Source organism: Heterodontus francisci, chromosome 1 (assembly GCF_036365525.1).
Source record: "Heterodontus francisci isolate sHetFra1 chromosome 1, sHetFra1.hap1, whole genome shotgun sequence".
NCBI lineage: Eukaryota > Metazoa > Chordata > Chondrichthyes > Heterodontiformes > Heterodontidae > Heterodontus > Heterodontus francisci.
Genome location: NC_090371.1, coordinates 84,749,015 through 84,765,901, shown reverse-complemented (window position 1 = coordinate 84,765,901; position 16,887 = coordinate 84,749,015).

Genomic DNA, 16,887 nt, shown 5'->3' with positions numbered 1-16,887 from the left:
CAAATAAGAGGAAGGTCGAGAGGGGAGCTTGAGAGCCCCTCCTCACCTGGCCATAACAAGATAAATTTCAGGATCTACCATTTAGAGTTAATGGCATTCAGACAACAGCCTAAGGAGTCAATTGATCAGTTATAAGACGATGCCGTGATAAGGGCAGAGACTGTGATTTCTCTGAAGTCAGGTTGTCAGAGAGAATCATCGAACTCATCATTGCTTCAACGCCAGTCAAAGCCTTCCAGAAAGACATATTGGAAAAAAAAGGGCATGGTATCGACACCTTGTTGAAAGATGGTAGGAAGTATGAAGCCATTGTGGAAGGAAGACAGCACTTGCAAGTGTTGGGTGTGGTTACTAGTATTGGTGAAGTGGGCAATGCACCAAAGCAGAATAAATTCTGTGGGCAGTGCCATGTCCTGCACCAGCCGCGGAATTGTCTGGCCTTTCAAGACCACTACAAGGCATGCGGCTTTAAAGGGCATTGGGCAGGAAATCTGGCTATGACAGGCGTGGTCAGAGGCTACAATAAGGCATGGTTAAATAAAAAGTGTGCACAGTGAACTGGAAACAGCAACAATGAGTGTGCCAGAAGTCAGTGCAAGCACAGATACATACATGAGGTTGTTAACAGGACAGATCAGGTAGAAGGTGCCATGAAGAAAGCTCTTCAACTGGAAAGTGAACAGGCTTTCCACACCATAAATGTGGCACTATGTGTGGATGCGATCACACAGTTAGAGGCTTTTGCTACATTCAATATTATATCTCCAAACAAGAATGGCAAACACACGCTCAAAGCCAAGATAGACACTGGAGCTAGTACCTGCCAACATTCTGCCATTAAGAATCTTAAAAGACATGCATCTTGGCTGATGGGAGTCAGTGGTACAGCCAACAAACAACCAAATTGACAGCTTAGAACGGGGCACCAATCCATTGCATTGGTACACTGACATTTAAATGCAGCTATGGCAAGTCTGCACGGTCATCGCAAGTTTTCTACTTGGTAGACACGAATGATCCAGCAGTAGCAGGATTACCAGTGTGTGGGGAGCTCAAAACTGTGATCGTACACAAAATCAACAATGCACTATTGGTGGAAGAAAGTGTTAAAAATGGCCCTATTGAGTCAGTCCATGACTTACAGCTGAGGTACCCAGACAGGTTCGATGCTGTGGGAAGTTTCAAAGATAATGTTGTTTTACATTTAAGAGAATATGCAGTTCCTTCAATTGACCCACCTAGGAAGTGCAGGGCACACATTCAGGGAAAGCAGAGGACTGAATTAGACGATATGGAATGAAATAGCATAATTCATCATGTGAAACAACACACTGACTGGTGTAGCTCTATCACTTGTGTATTGAAGAAAAATGGTACAATTGAGCTGAGTTTGGACCCAAGACGTTTGAATCTTGCACTTAAGAGGTGCCCACGTAAAATTCCGACATTGGAAGACTTAAGCCCAAAATATGCTGGAGCAAAGCTTTTCTTCAAATTAGATGCAAAACATAGTTATTTGTCCATGCATTTATCAGAAGGATCACAGGAATTAACTACATTTAGAACACCATTTGGAAGTTATTTTTTATCTGTAAATCAAGATCTATTCCAGCAACATATGGACAGGATTACTGAACATGTTCAAGGTTGCTTATGCATGGCGGATGACATGCAGTCATGGGTACCACTAAGGAAGAGCATGATCAAAATCTTCATGTGTTGATGGAAATGGCTAGAAGAGAAGGTCTTGTTTTTAACAGCAAAAAGTGCAAAATAAATGTAAGCCACATCAACTTCTTCGGCTCGATCAATTCTAACACTGGGATACGTCCTGATCCAAGCAAAATAGAAAACATATAATATATGCCTACACATATCAGCAACACGTATCTGAATCACTTAAGCAGTCATTGTCAGAGAAGACAAGTCTTCTTCAGTACTATGACCAAGAAAGGAAACAGTCTTGGAAGTCGATGCATTGCAGAAGGGGCTTGGAGCTTGCCTTATGCAGGAAGGGAAATTGATAGCGTTTGGTTCAAAGAGTCTGTCACCAACGCAAGCCAATTATTCACACATAGGGTACGAGACACTTGCTCTCCTGTTTGGCATTACAAGTTCCACACATACGTTTTTAGTAAGTGGTTCATTGTGGAAACGGATCACAAGCCATTAGAAATGATATGGCGTAAACCTCTGACAAATGCCACCTGGATTACAAAGATTACTAGTCACAGTGGCGGCACAGTGGTGCAGTGGCTAGCACTGCAGCCTCACAGCTCCAGTGATCCGGGTTCAATTCTGGGTGCTGCCTGTGTGGAGTTTACAAGTTCTCCCTGTGTCTGCGTGGGTTTTCTCCGGGTGCTCCGGTTTCCTCCCACATGCCAAAGACTTGCAGGTTGATAGGTAAATTGGCCATTATAAATTGTCCCTAGTTTAGGTCGGTGGTAGGGAAAAAGAGGGACAGGTGGGGATGTGGTAGGAATATGGGATTAGTGTAGGATTAGTTTAAATGGGTGGTTGATGGTCGGCACAGACTCGGTGGGCTGAAGGGCCTGTTTCAGTGCTGTATCTCTAAAACTAAATCCAAGGGTTTAGCTATGAAGTCCATTATAAACCAGGGAACAGAATGATTACATCGGACACATTGAGCCAATTGCCGAATCCAAAGAAAACAGCGGATATTTCATTAGACCTACAAGTTGACAGTATGGATATAGAGGTTGAAGATCACTTAATGTTGACTTGATAAGCTTTGGACAGCACAAGTGCAACCAGCTTAGAAAAGAAACTGCCAAAGAACCACTGCTGAAGGCATTGTGGTGAGTTATTGTCGCTGGTTGGCCTGATACGATATAAAAGGTTCAAGACAACCTAAGATCCTTTTGACTGTATAGTGATGAGTTAGGTACCTCAAGAAAAGTAATATTTAAAGGAAGGTGCAGATTCCTGACTCTCTACATCAGGACATGTTATTGCAATTGCACCAGGGCCACATGGGCATGGAAAGAACAAGTCACTTGGCGAGGGAAACCAGGTACTGGCCTGGGATTAAATGTGACATTGAAAGAGCCATGAGGATGTGTGAGATGTGCCAAACGCATCAGCCAAACCAGCACAGGAAACCGCTATACCCTCATGAGGTCCTGTCGCATCTCTTGTTGAGGATTGCAATGGGTCTGTTCATCATTTGTGTTGATGATTTCCTCTTAATCACAGATTACTTTTCAAAACTCCCAGTCATCAGACAGTTGAGGGATATATCGAGCACATCTGAAGCGCATACAATGAGTGCTATATTTAGTCTTCTTGTCTCTCTCTTGTCTCTTGTTGTTGTTGTTCTCTGTCGTACAGTGCCAAAGACAAGGCTTCTTTTATACTGACTGCTTTCCAGTTAACCCTCCCCTCTCCCAATCAATGATTAGTCTTATATTAAAGGATACCTTTCTTAACCAACCAAGGATCTTTTTGTGATGGTTGCTAACCTTTCGGATTTTGAGGTTCCTTATCTCATTACAAGGCAAATCTACACAGAAGCTGTTTTCACTGTCTGTTCTCAAGGTTTCACACTTTTGCTGCAAGTAAGCATTTTAAAACTTGACGACAGAGAACAACACCAACAAGAGACAAGAGAGAGACCGACAAGGGAAACCTGAAGACCGCTACTGCAAAAGAAACTAGTCATATACTCTGCTATCCAGTCTCTAATACATGTAGTATCTGTGTTAATTACTGCCTGAATTTGTGACCATGGTTTATCTGAACACTTAACAAATTTGTTCTTACTTTTATCCCAATAAAGTCGATTCATAACAAGCTTTATGCTGCTAAGTCTGTTCCCACCTTAGAAGTGGGTATAAAACACTCCTATCTTATCAAATCTTACACTTGGATATAGTATTGTGAGTTTTGAATAAAAAGAACCCAAAGTATTTATCATTCATCAGTGTGTGATTGGTAAGTTTGTGTGAAGAACCCAGTAACACAACAGACTGTTTCTGAGTCATAGTTTCTATGAAAGTCAATGTAAGAGCCTTCTCCTCCAATGTAAATATTCTCAGCTTCTGCAGCCTCTTCTCATAACTTAGGACCCATGCCACAAAATTCAGCTCTGTAGTACCCGTGTTTCCGAAGCTATTTTGTTTGCAAAGTGGCATCCACACTTTGTGGATGAATGTACCACGTCAGACGCCATTTTGGTGAGGGCATTAGTACAGTCGTTAGGAGCATGTGCCAGAAGTATGTAGAGTGGGGAGATCATGATGTCAGTCAGCATGTAACACTGATTTGACGCCAGCAGTGCCATTTTCAACCTCAATGCTCCAGCTCACGCCCTCTTTTAACCTCAAACAACTGGATATGCGTTCATCAGGAGGAAGGAACAGCAACTATCCTGTCTAAAGGGATGATCAACTACTTTCAGATTACCTGATTGATTTCTACTCTGTATTGCCTGGTTTGTAAAAGTGCTGCGAGTTTTCTACCGCTATTTAAAGTTGGTGAAGTAGACAGGGAATGATGCTGCATTTGGTGGATGCCTTGTTTCTGTCTTCAAGGGCTCTGCTCAGACCATTTGCTCCCAGTCATGGGTGCTTTAACTACCTTGGCCTGATGCAAGACAGGGAGAATGAGCAGTGGCAACACAGAGGAGAACAAGCTGCTCGCAGAGGGAGGAGGAGTGGGGGAAAGGGTTCTCAGCAGGAGGCCTTACCCACCCAGGATCTTCGGGGAGCATTCCTCTTATCCCAGTCGCACTGAGGAACAATGTTTGCAATGCCTCCATTTCTGAAGGAAGTGCTTACTGAAATCTGCCACCTCTTGCAGGCAGAGCTGCAGCCTGACAGCAGGGTGAGGGCGGCACTGCCAATTGTTCTGAAGGTCCCGTCCATGAATCTCTTCACAACTGGATCCTTCCAGACTTGAGCAGGTGACAATTCTAACATCTCCCAGTTTAACGTCCACTGCTGTGTAAGGGAGATGACTAATGCTCTTTGTGCCAAGAGACAGGAGCATGTAGCATTCTGTTTGGCCAGAAAGAAGCAGATGGAGCATGCATGTAGCTATGCCAGTATAGCAGGATTCTCCATGGTGCAGGGTGCCATTGACTGCATACACATGGCTTTGTGGGTTCTGCATCTAAATGCAGTGATGCACAGCAGCCTCAAAGGGTTTGACTCCCTGAATCTACAGTTGGTGTGCAGCCACACTCAGCATGTCATACAGGTGAATGCCTGGTATGCTGGCAGCAGTCATGATGCCTTTATTGTGAGCCAGTCCACTGTAACATATGTGTTTGAGCCAAACCAGAGGGTGGTTGCTGGCTCATGAATCCGGTGCTCAACCGACCCACACATGGGCAGCATGCAAATAATGAGACCCATGTTGTTATTTGAAACATCATCGAGAAGACCATTGGGGTGCGCAGGCAATGCATTCACTGCCTGGATCGCTCTGGAGGAGTCCTGCTGTATTTGACAGAGCGTGTGCCACAATTTGCTCTAGTCTACGGTATCCTGTACAATCGCTCCATCAGGAGGGCATAGCCTTTGCTACCAGGTATACGGCGAGCAGCTGAAGAGGAGGAACAGGAGAAAAAAAATGGAAGACTTGCATTTATATAGTGCCTTGCACAACCGCCGGACATCCCAAAGCGCTGTACAACCAATGAAATGCTTTTGAAGTGTAGTCACTGTTGTAATGTAAGAAACAAGGCAGTTGATTTATGCACAGCTAGCTCCTGCATGCAGCAATATGATAATGACAGATGTCGACTGAGGGTTAAATATTCGCCAGGACCCCAGGGATAATTCCCTCCTCTTCTTCGAAATAGTACCATTGGATCTTTTACGTCCACTTCAGTGTCTCAAATGGAAGATAGCACCTCCAACAATACAGTACTCCCTCAGTACTGCACTGGAATGTCAGTTTTATCTTTGTGCTCAAGTCCTGGATTCGGACTTAAACCTACAACCTTGTGACTCAGAGGTGAGAGTGCTACCAACTGAGCCATGCTTCATCCCAGAGGAAGAAGCAGGAGGCAGGGAGGAGACAACGAACATATTCCCTTCCAGCCGGGCTACTTGGGATCAGCTCATCCAAATTGATCATAGAAGTATAGGATGGTTACAGCACAGAAGGAGGCTATTTGGCCCATTGTGTCCGTGGCTGCTCTGTGCAAGGGTAATTCAGCTAGTCCCACTACCCCACCCTTTCCTCATAGCCCTGGTGTTTATCCAATTCAGTTTTGAAGGCCTCAGTTGAACCTGCCTCCACCACACTCTCAGCAGTGCATTCCATATCCTAACCACTTTCTGCATAAAAAAGTTTTCCCCATGTTGCTGTTAGTTCTTTTGCCATTCACTTGGCGCCCTCTGGTTCTTGATCCTTCCCTCAATGGGAACAATATCTTCCCATCTACTCTGTCTAGACACGTCATGATTTTGAACACCTCTATCAAATCTCCTCTCAACTTGTTTTGCTCTAAGGAGAACAGGTAAGCTTCTCCAATCTATCCATGTAACTGAAGTTCCTCATCCCTGGAACCATGCTTGTAAATCTTTTTGCACCTTCCCTAAAGCCTTCACATCTTTCCAAACGTTCGGTGCCCAGAATTGAAGACAATGGTCCAGTTGAGGTAAAACTAGTGTTTTATAAAGGTTCATCATAACTTTTTTGCTTTTGTACTCTGTGCCCCTATTTATAAAGCCCGGGATCCCATATGCCTTTTAACCATTTCCTCAATCTGCTCTGCCACCTTCAACGATTTGTGCAGATATACCCCAAGGTCTCGCTGTTCCTGCATTCCCTTTAGAATTGCACCCTTTAATTTATGTTGCCTCTATTCGTTCTTCCTCCCAAAAATGCATCATTTCACACTTCTCTACATTAAATATTATATGCCACGTGTCTGCCCATACCACCAGCCTGTCTAAGTCCTCTCAAATTCTATCACTATCCTCCTCACAGTTCACAAGACTTCCAAGTTTTGTGTCATCTTCAAATTTTGAAATTGTGCCCTGTACATCCAGTATAGATCATTAATAAATATCAAGAAAAGCAGTGGTCCTAGTATTGATCCCTGGGGAGCCCAGTTGTATACCTTCCTCCAGTCCAAAAAACAACTGTTCACCACTACACTGTTTCCTGTCACTGAGCCAACCTTGTGTCCATGCTGCCACTGTCCCTTTTATTCCACAGACTTCAACTTTGCTGGCAAGCCTCTTCTGTGACACTTTATCAAACGTTTTTTGGAAGTTCATGTACACAACATCAACTGCATTACCCTCATCAACCTGCTCTGTTACCTCATCAAAAAACTCAATCAAGTTAGTTCAATACAATTTGCAGTGCCAAAGAACACAATCCTAATTCCTCATTCACTAACAGTGCCACACCTTGCCTTCCCTCTATCACCGACTATCACAGCATTCTCTTGGCTACAATGGTGAAATAAAAACCATGCAAAACAGCCATTCCAAAATACTTTATCAAACTATCCAATATTCTATACAAAATTCAACTAATCAGCCTTGGCATTCACTTAGTGCCAGTCTTCCATGTGCCTTTGCCGGTCCTCGTGCTCTGATGCAATGCTACCCCAGTGGCTGCAGCAGGGCTGCTGGAAGGCTGCTGACCTTCGGTAGGCAAGACTGTCGATGACTTTGGAGGATGACCATGAGCAGCTTTGGCCCTGGAAAGCCCGACTTCAGCTGCACCACCTCAGCATGGGCAGGAGCAAGGGTTCTGGTGGAGTGGCAATGGTGCGAGGATAAATGCTGTCATCTTGCGGGTGGACATCAGTTTGTGCTCCACAGAATCACTGCCACACCCCCAGGTCAGTGCTTTAGCAATCCTAATGATCTGTTGGAGCACAGTTTGCTCGACTGCTGTTAGACCCTGCAGGTGCCTTTGAACACTGGTATCCAGAGTCATGATGGCAGAAGTCAGAGCCTCCATGGCAGCAAGCTGAGACTGCATGTCTTCAGTCTGAGCTTCCACTGCAGCACTCAGATATTGGGTGGCTTCTGCCTGTGCTGCAATGGAAGCTGAGCCATCAACCATCAGACGTCGCATCATGGTTGGGTCCGCAATTGTTCTCATGCAGTTTTCTACCACTTCCACGCTGGAAAGGATTCATAACAAGCTCTGGATAAAGTCTTGTATCAAGTTGATGCTGGAGCTGTCCTTCTTCTTAGGTAGTCACTCAGGATTGAGGATGACATGCTTCCACTCTGGTTCTGTGCATTTTAATATAGCTAATGACTCCAATTCGTGACCTGTAAACTGTACCACAAGTGGGGCAGGTGGTGTTTGAAGGGATGGGTAAATGAGCTGTTTGGGGGGAGGAAGGGGGTACGGGCAGGACTATGCTGTCCTTCCACTGCCTGGACTTGGCCTCTGCATGCTCCTGTTAAAGTCTCTTGAGGTGCTCGGTGCCTTCCCGAATGCTCGTTCTCTGTTTTGAGCGGTCGCAGGTCAGAGATTCCCATGAATTGATGGTGATGTTGGATCTCATCAGAGATGCTTTGTGAACATCCCTAAAGTGTTTTCTCCATCCTCCTGGGAGTGTCATGCATGACGAAGTTCAAAGTAGAGCAGTTATTTCGGGAGCCTGATGTCAGGCATGCAAACAATGTAACCTGCTCAGTGAAGCTGGTTTTGGGTGATTAGCACCTTGATACTAGAGAAGGTGAAGGGAGAAGGTGCTGACATTAGACTGCCTATCCTTCCAATGAACTTGAAGGATTTTCCAGATACAGCATTGGTGGTATTTCTCCAGTGTCTTGAGGTGCCTGCTGTAGATTGTCCAAGTCTCCGAAGCCTATAGGAGTGCAGGGACCATTACTGCCCAATAAACAATTATCTCAGTCCCAGGTTTGAGGACCTGGTCCTCAAATACTCTTTTCCTGAGGCTGCTGCAGATTGAGCTGGCACATTGGAAGCTGTGGTGGATTTCGTCATCTATCTCTGCCTTTGTTGAGAGGAGATTCCCAAGATATTGAAAGTGATCCACATTTTCCAGGGTTTCACCACGGATCTTGATCGGGGGTTGATTTTGCACTGCGGGAGAAACTTGGAAGAGGACTTTAGTTTTCCAGGTGTTTAAAGTAAGGCCCATCCTCTTATATGCTTCGGTGAAGGAGTCAACGAGATCTGGATCTCAGCCTCTGAGTGAGCATAAGCACAAGCATCACCTGTGTACTAAAGCTCGATGACTGAGGTTGGAGTGACCTTGGTTTTTGCGTGGAGGCGGTGAAGGTTGAATAATTTCCCATCTGTCCAGGAGGTTATCTCCACTTCTGTGTGGAGTTTTCCTGAGGTGCTTTTTTGTGACAAGAAAGATGGAGAAAAGGGTTGGTGCAATGGCATAGCCTTATTTGACCCCTGTATTCAGAGATAAGGCGGTCCTGTTAGTAAGGATCACAGATTGCATGTCATCGTGTGGTAGATGAAGGATGGTGACAAATTTCTGAGGGCAGCCAAATTTGAGGAGGACTCTTCATAAACCCACAAGAATGATGGTGTCAAAGACTTTCATGAGGTCGGAAAAGGCCATGTACAGTGGTTGGTGCTGTGTCCTGCATTTTTCAAGCAGTGAAGATCATATCTGTAGTGCCTCTCAGTGGTTGAAATCCACACTACGACTCGGGGAGGAGCTCTTCAACCACTGGGATGAGGGAGTTGAGGACGATCCTTGCAATGATCTTCCCTGCGGCAGAAAGCAGGGAGACTTCCCTGTAATTACCGCAATCGGACTTGTCTCCTTTCTTGAAAATGGTCACGATTACAGCGTCCCTGAGGTACCCCGGCATGTGCTCCACTTCCCAGATGAGGGATATGAGGATGTGCAATTGCGCCAGGAGTGTATCTCTGTCGTGTTTTAGGATTTGGGTAGGAATTCCATCTGCTCCAGAGGCCTTGTTGTTTTTCAGCTGATGAATGTCTTTTCAAATAAAAACAGAAAGTGCTGGAAATACTCAACAAGTCAGGCAGCATCTGTGGGGAGAGAAGCAGAGTTAACATTTCAGGTCTGTGACCTTTCACCGGGTTCTGATGAACCTCTGCCAAAATTTAGTCCAGGGTGGGAAGGCCTGTGAACGACCGCTGGGAAGATCGGGCCCGGCAATTCCGGCATTGGGTTCCGTGGTGGCTGCTGCCATTCCGATTCTCCACCCCACCCCACCCAACCCCCCCGACACGAAACCCGACGTCAGGCTGAGAACAAAATCCAGCCCCACCTCTGAAAGGCGAGCTGCGTTCTGGCTGCAGCAGGGGCTGGAACTGCTTGGGGAAGATCTGGATCTAGAGGAAGGATAGAAATGTTGCAGCATAAGAAGCTAAGGGCATAAGAAATAGGAGCAGGAGTAGGCCATTCGACTCTTCGAGTCTGCTACACCATTCAATATGTTCATAGCTGATCCTCTGCCTCAACTCCACCTTCCCACACTATCCCATATCCCTCAATTCTCTTCGTACCTAAAAATCTATCGATAAGACAGTGACCCCCTAGTTCTCAACTCCCCAGCCAGGGAAACATCCTCTCAGATGCAAGAGGCCAGAGAGTGTGCCCCAAGGTTTTCGGATGCCATGTTATAGAGTCGTACAGCATGGAAAAAGGCTCTTCGGCCCACCGCGTCCATGCCGACCATAATGCCTATCTATACTAATCCCACCTGCCTGCATTAATTCCATATCCCTCTATGCCTTGCTCATTCAAGTACCTGTCCAGATGCCTCTTAAATGTTGCTACTGTTCCTGCCTCCACCACCTCCTCAGGCAGCTCATTCCAGATACCCACTATTCTTTGTGTGAAAAATTTACCCCTTTGATCTCCTTTAAACCTCTTCCCACTCACCTTAAATCTGTGCCCTCTAGTTTTAGTCACCCCTACCATGGGAAACAGACTCTGGCTATCTACCCTATCTATGCCTCTCATAATTTCATATAACTCTATCATGTCCCCTCTCAGCCTCCTTCGCTCCAGGGAAAACAGACCCAGCCTATCCAATCTCTCTTTATAACTCAAGCCCTCCAAACCAGGCAACAACCTTGTGAATCTTTTCTGCACCCTCTCTACCTTAATCACATCTTTCCTGTAGTGCGGCAACCAGAACTGCACACAGTTCTCCAAATGCGGCCTAACCAATGTTATGTCCAACTGTAACATGACGTCCCAACTCTTGTACTCAATGCCTCGGCCGATGAAGGCAAGCATGCCATAGGCCTTCTTCACCACCCTGTCTACCTGTGTTGCCACTTCCGGGGAATTATGTACTTACACCCCAAGGTCTCTCTGCTCAACAACACTCCCCAGGGCCCTGCCATTCACTGTATATGTCCTGCCCTGGTTTAACTTCCCAAAATGCATCACTTCGCACTTGTCTCCGTTAAATTCCATTTGCCAATCTCTTGCCCACTTTCCCAGTTTATCTATGTCTTGTTGTAACATTAGACAACCTTCTTCACTGTCCACTATACCACCAATTTTCGTGTTATCTGCAAACTTACTAATCATGCCCCCTACATTCACATCCAAGTCATTAATATATATGACAAACAACAGAGGGCCCAGTACCTATCCCTGCGGCACACCACTGGTCACCGGCCTCCAATCTGAAAAACAACTCACCACTACCACCCTTTGCCTCCTATCAGCAAGCCAATTTTGTATCCAATTGGCTAGCTCACCCTGGATCCCATGTGTTCGAACCTTCTGGACCAGCCTACCTCGTCAAAGGCCTTGCTAAAGTCCATGTTGACAACGTTCATCGCCCTGCCCTCGTCAATTCTCTTGGTCACCTCGTCGAAAATCTCAATCAAATTCGTGAGACATGATTTCCCACGCACAAAGCCATACTGACTATCCCTAATCAGACAATGCCTTTCCAAATGCATATAAATCCTGTCTCTCAGAATCCCTTCCAATAACTTTCCCACCACTGATGTAAGGCTCACCGGCCTGTAGTTCCCTGGCTTATCCCTGTTGCCCTTCTTAAATAAAGGCACAACATTAGCTATCCTCCAGTCTTCTGGTACCTCACCCGTAGCTAACAATTATACAAAAATCTCTGCCAGGGCCCCAGCAATCTCCTCCCTTGATTTCCATAGCATCCTAGGATACAGCTGGTCAGGCCCTGGGGATTTATCCACCTTAATGCACTTCAAAACCTCCAACACCTCCTCCTTTGTAATGTTGATATGCTCCAGGATATCGCTGTTCCCTCCCTTGAACTCACTAGCTTCCATGACCTTCTCCATGGTAAATACAGACGAGAAGTATTCATTTAAGACCTCGCCCATTTCCCGTGGCTCCACACATAGATTACCACACTGATCCTTAAGGGGACCTACTCTCTCCCTAGCTACCCTTTTACTCTTGATATATTTATAGAATCTTATAGGATATTGGGATCCTTCGTGCAGGAGGTCGACAGGAGGAGCAATGTTCTCGTCCCTCTGAGGGCTAGAAAGCCCTCCTGACAAGTACTGAGAAGGCAGTGGGAGTTGGTGGCCATAGCAGCCAATGCCACCAGTCCAGTGCTGGGGGCCTGAATGCGGTGCCATAAGAATATTAATGACTTCCCATGAATGGTCAAGGTAAATGAATGCATCCTTACATACCATACTTGCCAATTGCACCACTAGCCTCATGCACTGCTCCATTAACTACACCCCTTCACTTGCCCATCAGCAATCAATGTTAACCACAACTCAAACAGTTGTCTCTCTCCTTGCACTTCTGTCTTTTTTCCTGCCAACTGCTAAGTCTCTTCGACTTGCCGCTCTTTAGCCCCGCCTTTATGGCTGTCAGCCAGCTCTGGCAGTGGCAACTGACTCCCACGACTTGTGGTCAATGTCACAGGACTTCATGTCGCGTTTGCAGATGTCTTTAAAGCGGAGACATGGACGGCTGGTGGGTCTGATACCAGTGACGAGCTTGCTGTACAATGCGTCCTTGGGGCTCCTGCCATCTTCCATGCGGCTCACATGGCGAAGCCATCTCAAGAGCCGCTGGCTCAGTAGGGTGCATATGCTGGGGATGTTGGCCGCCTCGAGAACTTCTGCGTTGGAGATATGGTCCTGCCACCTAATGCCAAGGATTCTCTGGAGGCAGTGAAGATGGAATGAGTTGAGACGTCGCTCTTGGCTGACGTATGTTGTCCAGGCCTCACTGCCATCGAGCAAGGTACTGATGACACAGTCTTGAAACACTCGGACGTTTGTGTTCCGTGTCAGTGCGCCATTTTCCCACACTCTCTTGGCCAGTCTGGACATAGCAGTAGATGCCTTTCCCATGCGCTTGTTGATTTCTGCATCGGGAGACAGGTTACTGGTGATAGTTGAGCCTAGGTAGGTGAACTTTTGAACCACTTCCAGAGCATGGTCGCCGATATTGATGGATGGAGCATTTCTGACATCCTGTCCCATGATGTTTGTTTTCTTGAGGCTGATGGTTCGGCCAAATTCGTTGCAGGCAGCCACAATCCTGTCGATGAGTCTCTGCAGACACCAAGAGAGCTTTTGGGCCAACCATAAAGAAGATCGCCCCCCCCCCCCCCTTCAAGTCTAAATCGGGGGACATGATCACTGATCAATGCAAGCAAATGGACCGCTGGGCGGAACACTACCTAGAACTGTACTGCAGGGAAAATGTTGTCATGCAACCCAATCTCTGCCAGTCATGGGTGAGCTGGATGAACAGCCAACAAAATTGGAACTCAGTGATGCGATTGATTCTCTAGCCAGTGGAAAAGCCCCTGGAAAGGATGGCATTACTCCTGAAATAATCAAGAGTGCCAAACCTGCTATACTCTCAGTACTCCATGAACTGCTTTGCCTGTGCTGGGATGAGGGAGCAGTACCACAGGACATACGCGATGCCAATATCATCACCCTCTATAAGAACAAGGGTGACCGCGGTGACTGCAACAACTACTGTGAAATCTCCCTGCTCAGCATAGTGGGGAAAGTCGTTTTAAACAGACTCCAGAAGCTGGCTGAGCATGTCTACCTTGAGGCACAATGCGGCTTTCGAGCAGAGAGATCCACCATTGACATGCTGTTCTCCCTTCGCCAGCTGCAGGAGAAATGCCGCGAACAACAGATGCCCCTCTACGTTGCTTACATAGATCTCACCAAAGCCTTTGACCTCATCAGCAGAATTGGTCTCTTCAGACTACTAGCAAAGATCGGATGTCCACCAAAGCTACTAAGTATCATCACCTCATTCCATGACAATATGAAAGGCACAATTCAGCATAGCAGTGCCTCATCAGACCCCTTTCCTATCCTGAGTGGCGTGAAACAGGACTGTGTTCTCGCACCTACACTGTTTGGGATCTTCTTCTCACTGCTGCTCTCACATGCGTTCAAGTCTTCAGAAGAAGGAATTTTCCTCCACACAAGATCAGAAGGCAGGTTGTTCAACCTTGCCCGTCTTAGAGCGAAGACCAAAGTATAGAAAGTCCTCTTCAGGGCTAACTAATAATCTTGTTGTAAAGGAGCCTTTAGGGAAGAGTGACCATAATATGATAGAATTTTACATTAAGTTTGAAAGTACTGTTGTTCAATCAGAAACTAGGATCTTAAATCTAAGCAAAGAAGCTATGAAGGTATAAGGGCAATTTGGCTACGGTGGCTTGGGAAACTACGTTAAAAGGTATGACAGTAGACAGGCAATGGCTAACATTTAAAGAACTAATACACAGTGTTAGTACTAATACCAGCCCTTCGCTTTGCAAGCTGGAACGTCAGAACTATGTGTCCTGGCCTGTCGGAAGACCTTACACAAATCAACGATTCTCGGAAGACCGCCATCATTAACAACGAGCTCAGTAGATTCAATGTGGACATTGCAGCACTTCAGGAGACTCGCCTCCCCGCGAGTGGCTCTCTAGCAGAGCAAGACTACACCTTCTTCTGGCAGGGCAGGGATCCTGAAGAACCAAGACAGCATGGAGTGGGCTTCGCCATCAGAAACTCCTTGCTCAGCATGATAGAGCCTCCCTCAAATGGCTCGGAACGCATACTGTCCATCCGACTGCTCACCACCTCTGGTCCAGTACACCTACTCAGCATCTATGCTCCAACACTCTGCTCCGCACCTGAAGCTAAAGACCAGTTCTATGAACAACTCCATAACATCATTAGCAGCATCCCCAACACTGAACACCTATTCCTGCTGGGGGACTTTAATGCCAGGGTTGGGGCCGACCATGACTCATGGCCCTCCTGCCTTGGGCGCTATGGCGTTGGAAGGATGAATGAGAACGGGCAGAGACTGCTTGAGTTGTGTACCTATCATAACCTCTGCATCACCAACTCGTTCTTTCACACTAAACCCTGTCACCAGGTTTCATGGAGGCACCCAAGATCACGTCGTTGGCACCAGCTAGACCTCATTGTCACAAGGCGAGCCGCCTTAAACAGTGTTCAAATCACACGCAGCTTCCACAGTGCGGACTGCGACACCGACCACTCCCTGGTGTGCAGCAAGGTTAGACTCAGACCAAAGAAGTTGCATCATTCCAAGCAGAAGGGCCACCCACGCATCAACACGAGCAGAATTTCTCACCCACAGCTGTTACAAAAATTTCTAAATTCACTTGTAACAGCCCTTCAAAACACTCCCACAGGGGATGCTGAGACCAAGTGGGCCCACATCAGAGACGCCATCTATGAGTCAGCCTTGACCACCTACGGCAAAAGTGCGAAGAGAAATGCAGACTGGTTTCAATCTCATAATGAAGAGCTGGAACCTGTCATAGCCGCTAAGCGCATTGCACTTTTGAACTACAAGAAAGCCCCCAGCGATTTAACATCCGCAGCACTTAAAGCAGCCAGAAGTACTGCACAAAGAACAGCTAGGCGTTGCGCAAACGACTACTGGCAACACCTATGCAGTCATATTCAGCTGGCCTCAGACACTGGAAACATCAGAGGAATGTATGATGGCATGAAGAGAGCTCTTGGGCCAACCATCAAGAAGATCACCCCCCTCAAATCTAAATCGGGGGACATAATCACTGACCAACGCAAACAGATGGACCGCTGGGTTGAGCACTACCTAGAACTGTACTCCAGGGAGAATGCTGTCACTGAGACTGCCCTCAATGCAGCCCAGCCTCTACCAGTCATGGATGAGCTGGACATACAGCCAACCAAATCGGAACTCAGTGATGCCATTGATTCCCTAGCCAGGGGAAAAGCCCCTGGGAAGGACAGCATTACCCCTGAAATAATCAAGAGTGCCAAGCCTGCTATACTCTCAGCACTACATGAACTGCTATGCCTGTGCTGGGACGAGGGAGCAGTACCCCAGGACATGCGCGATGCCAACATCATCACCCTCTATAAAAACAAAGGTGACCGCGGTGACTGCAACAACTACCGTGGAATCTCCCTGCTCAGCATAGTGGGGAAAGTCTTTGCTCGAGTCGCTCTGAACAGGCTCCAGAAGCTGGCCGAGCGCGTCTACCCTGAGGCACAGTGTGGCTTTCGTGCAGAGAGATCGACTATTGACATGCTGTTCTCCCTTCGTCAGATACAGGAGAAATGCCGTGAACAACAGATGCCCCTCTACATTGCTTTCATTGATCTCACCAAAGCCTTTGACCTCGTCAGCAGACGTGGTCTCTTCAGACTACTAGAAAAGATCGGATGTCCACCAAAGCTACTAAGTATCATCACCTCATTCCATGACAATATGAAAGGCACAATTCAACATGGTGGCTCCTCATCAGAGCCCTTTCCTATCCTGAGTGGTGTGAAACAGGGCTGTGTTCTCGCACCCACACTTTTTGGGATTTTCTTCTCCCTGCTGCTTTCACATGCGTTCAAATCCTCTGAAGAAGGAATTTTCCTCCACACAAGATCAGGGGGCAGGTTGTT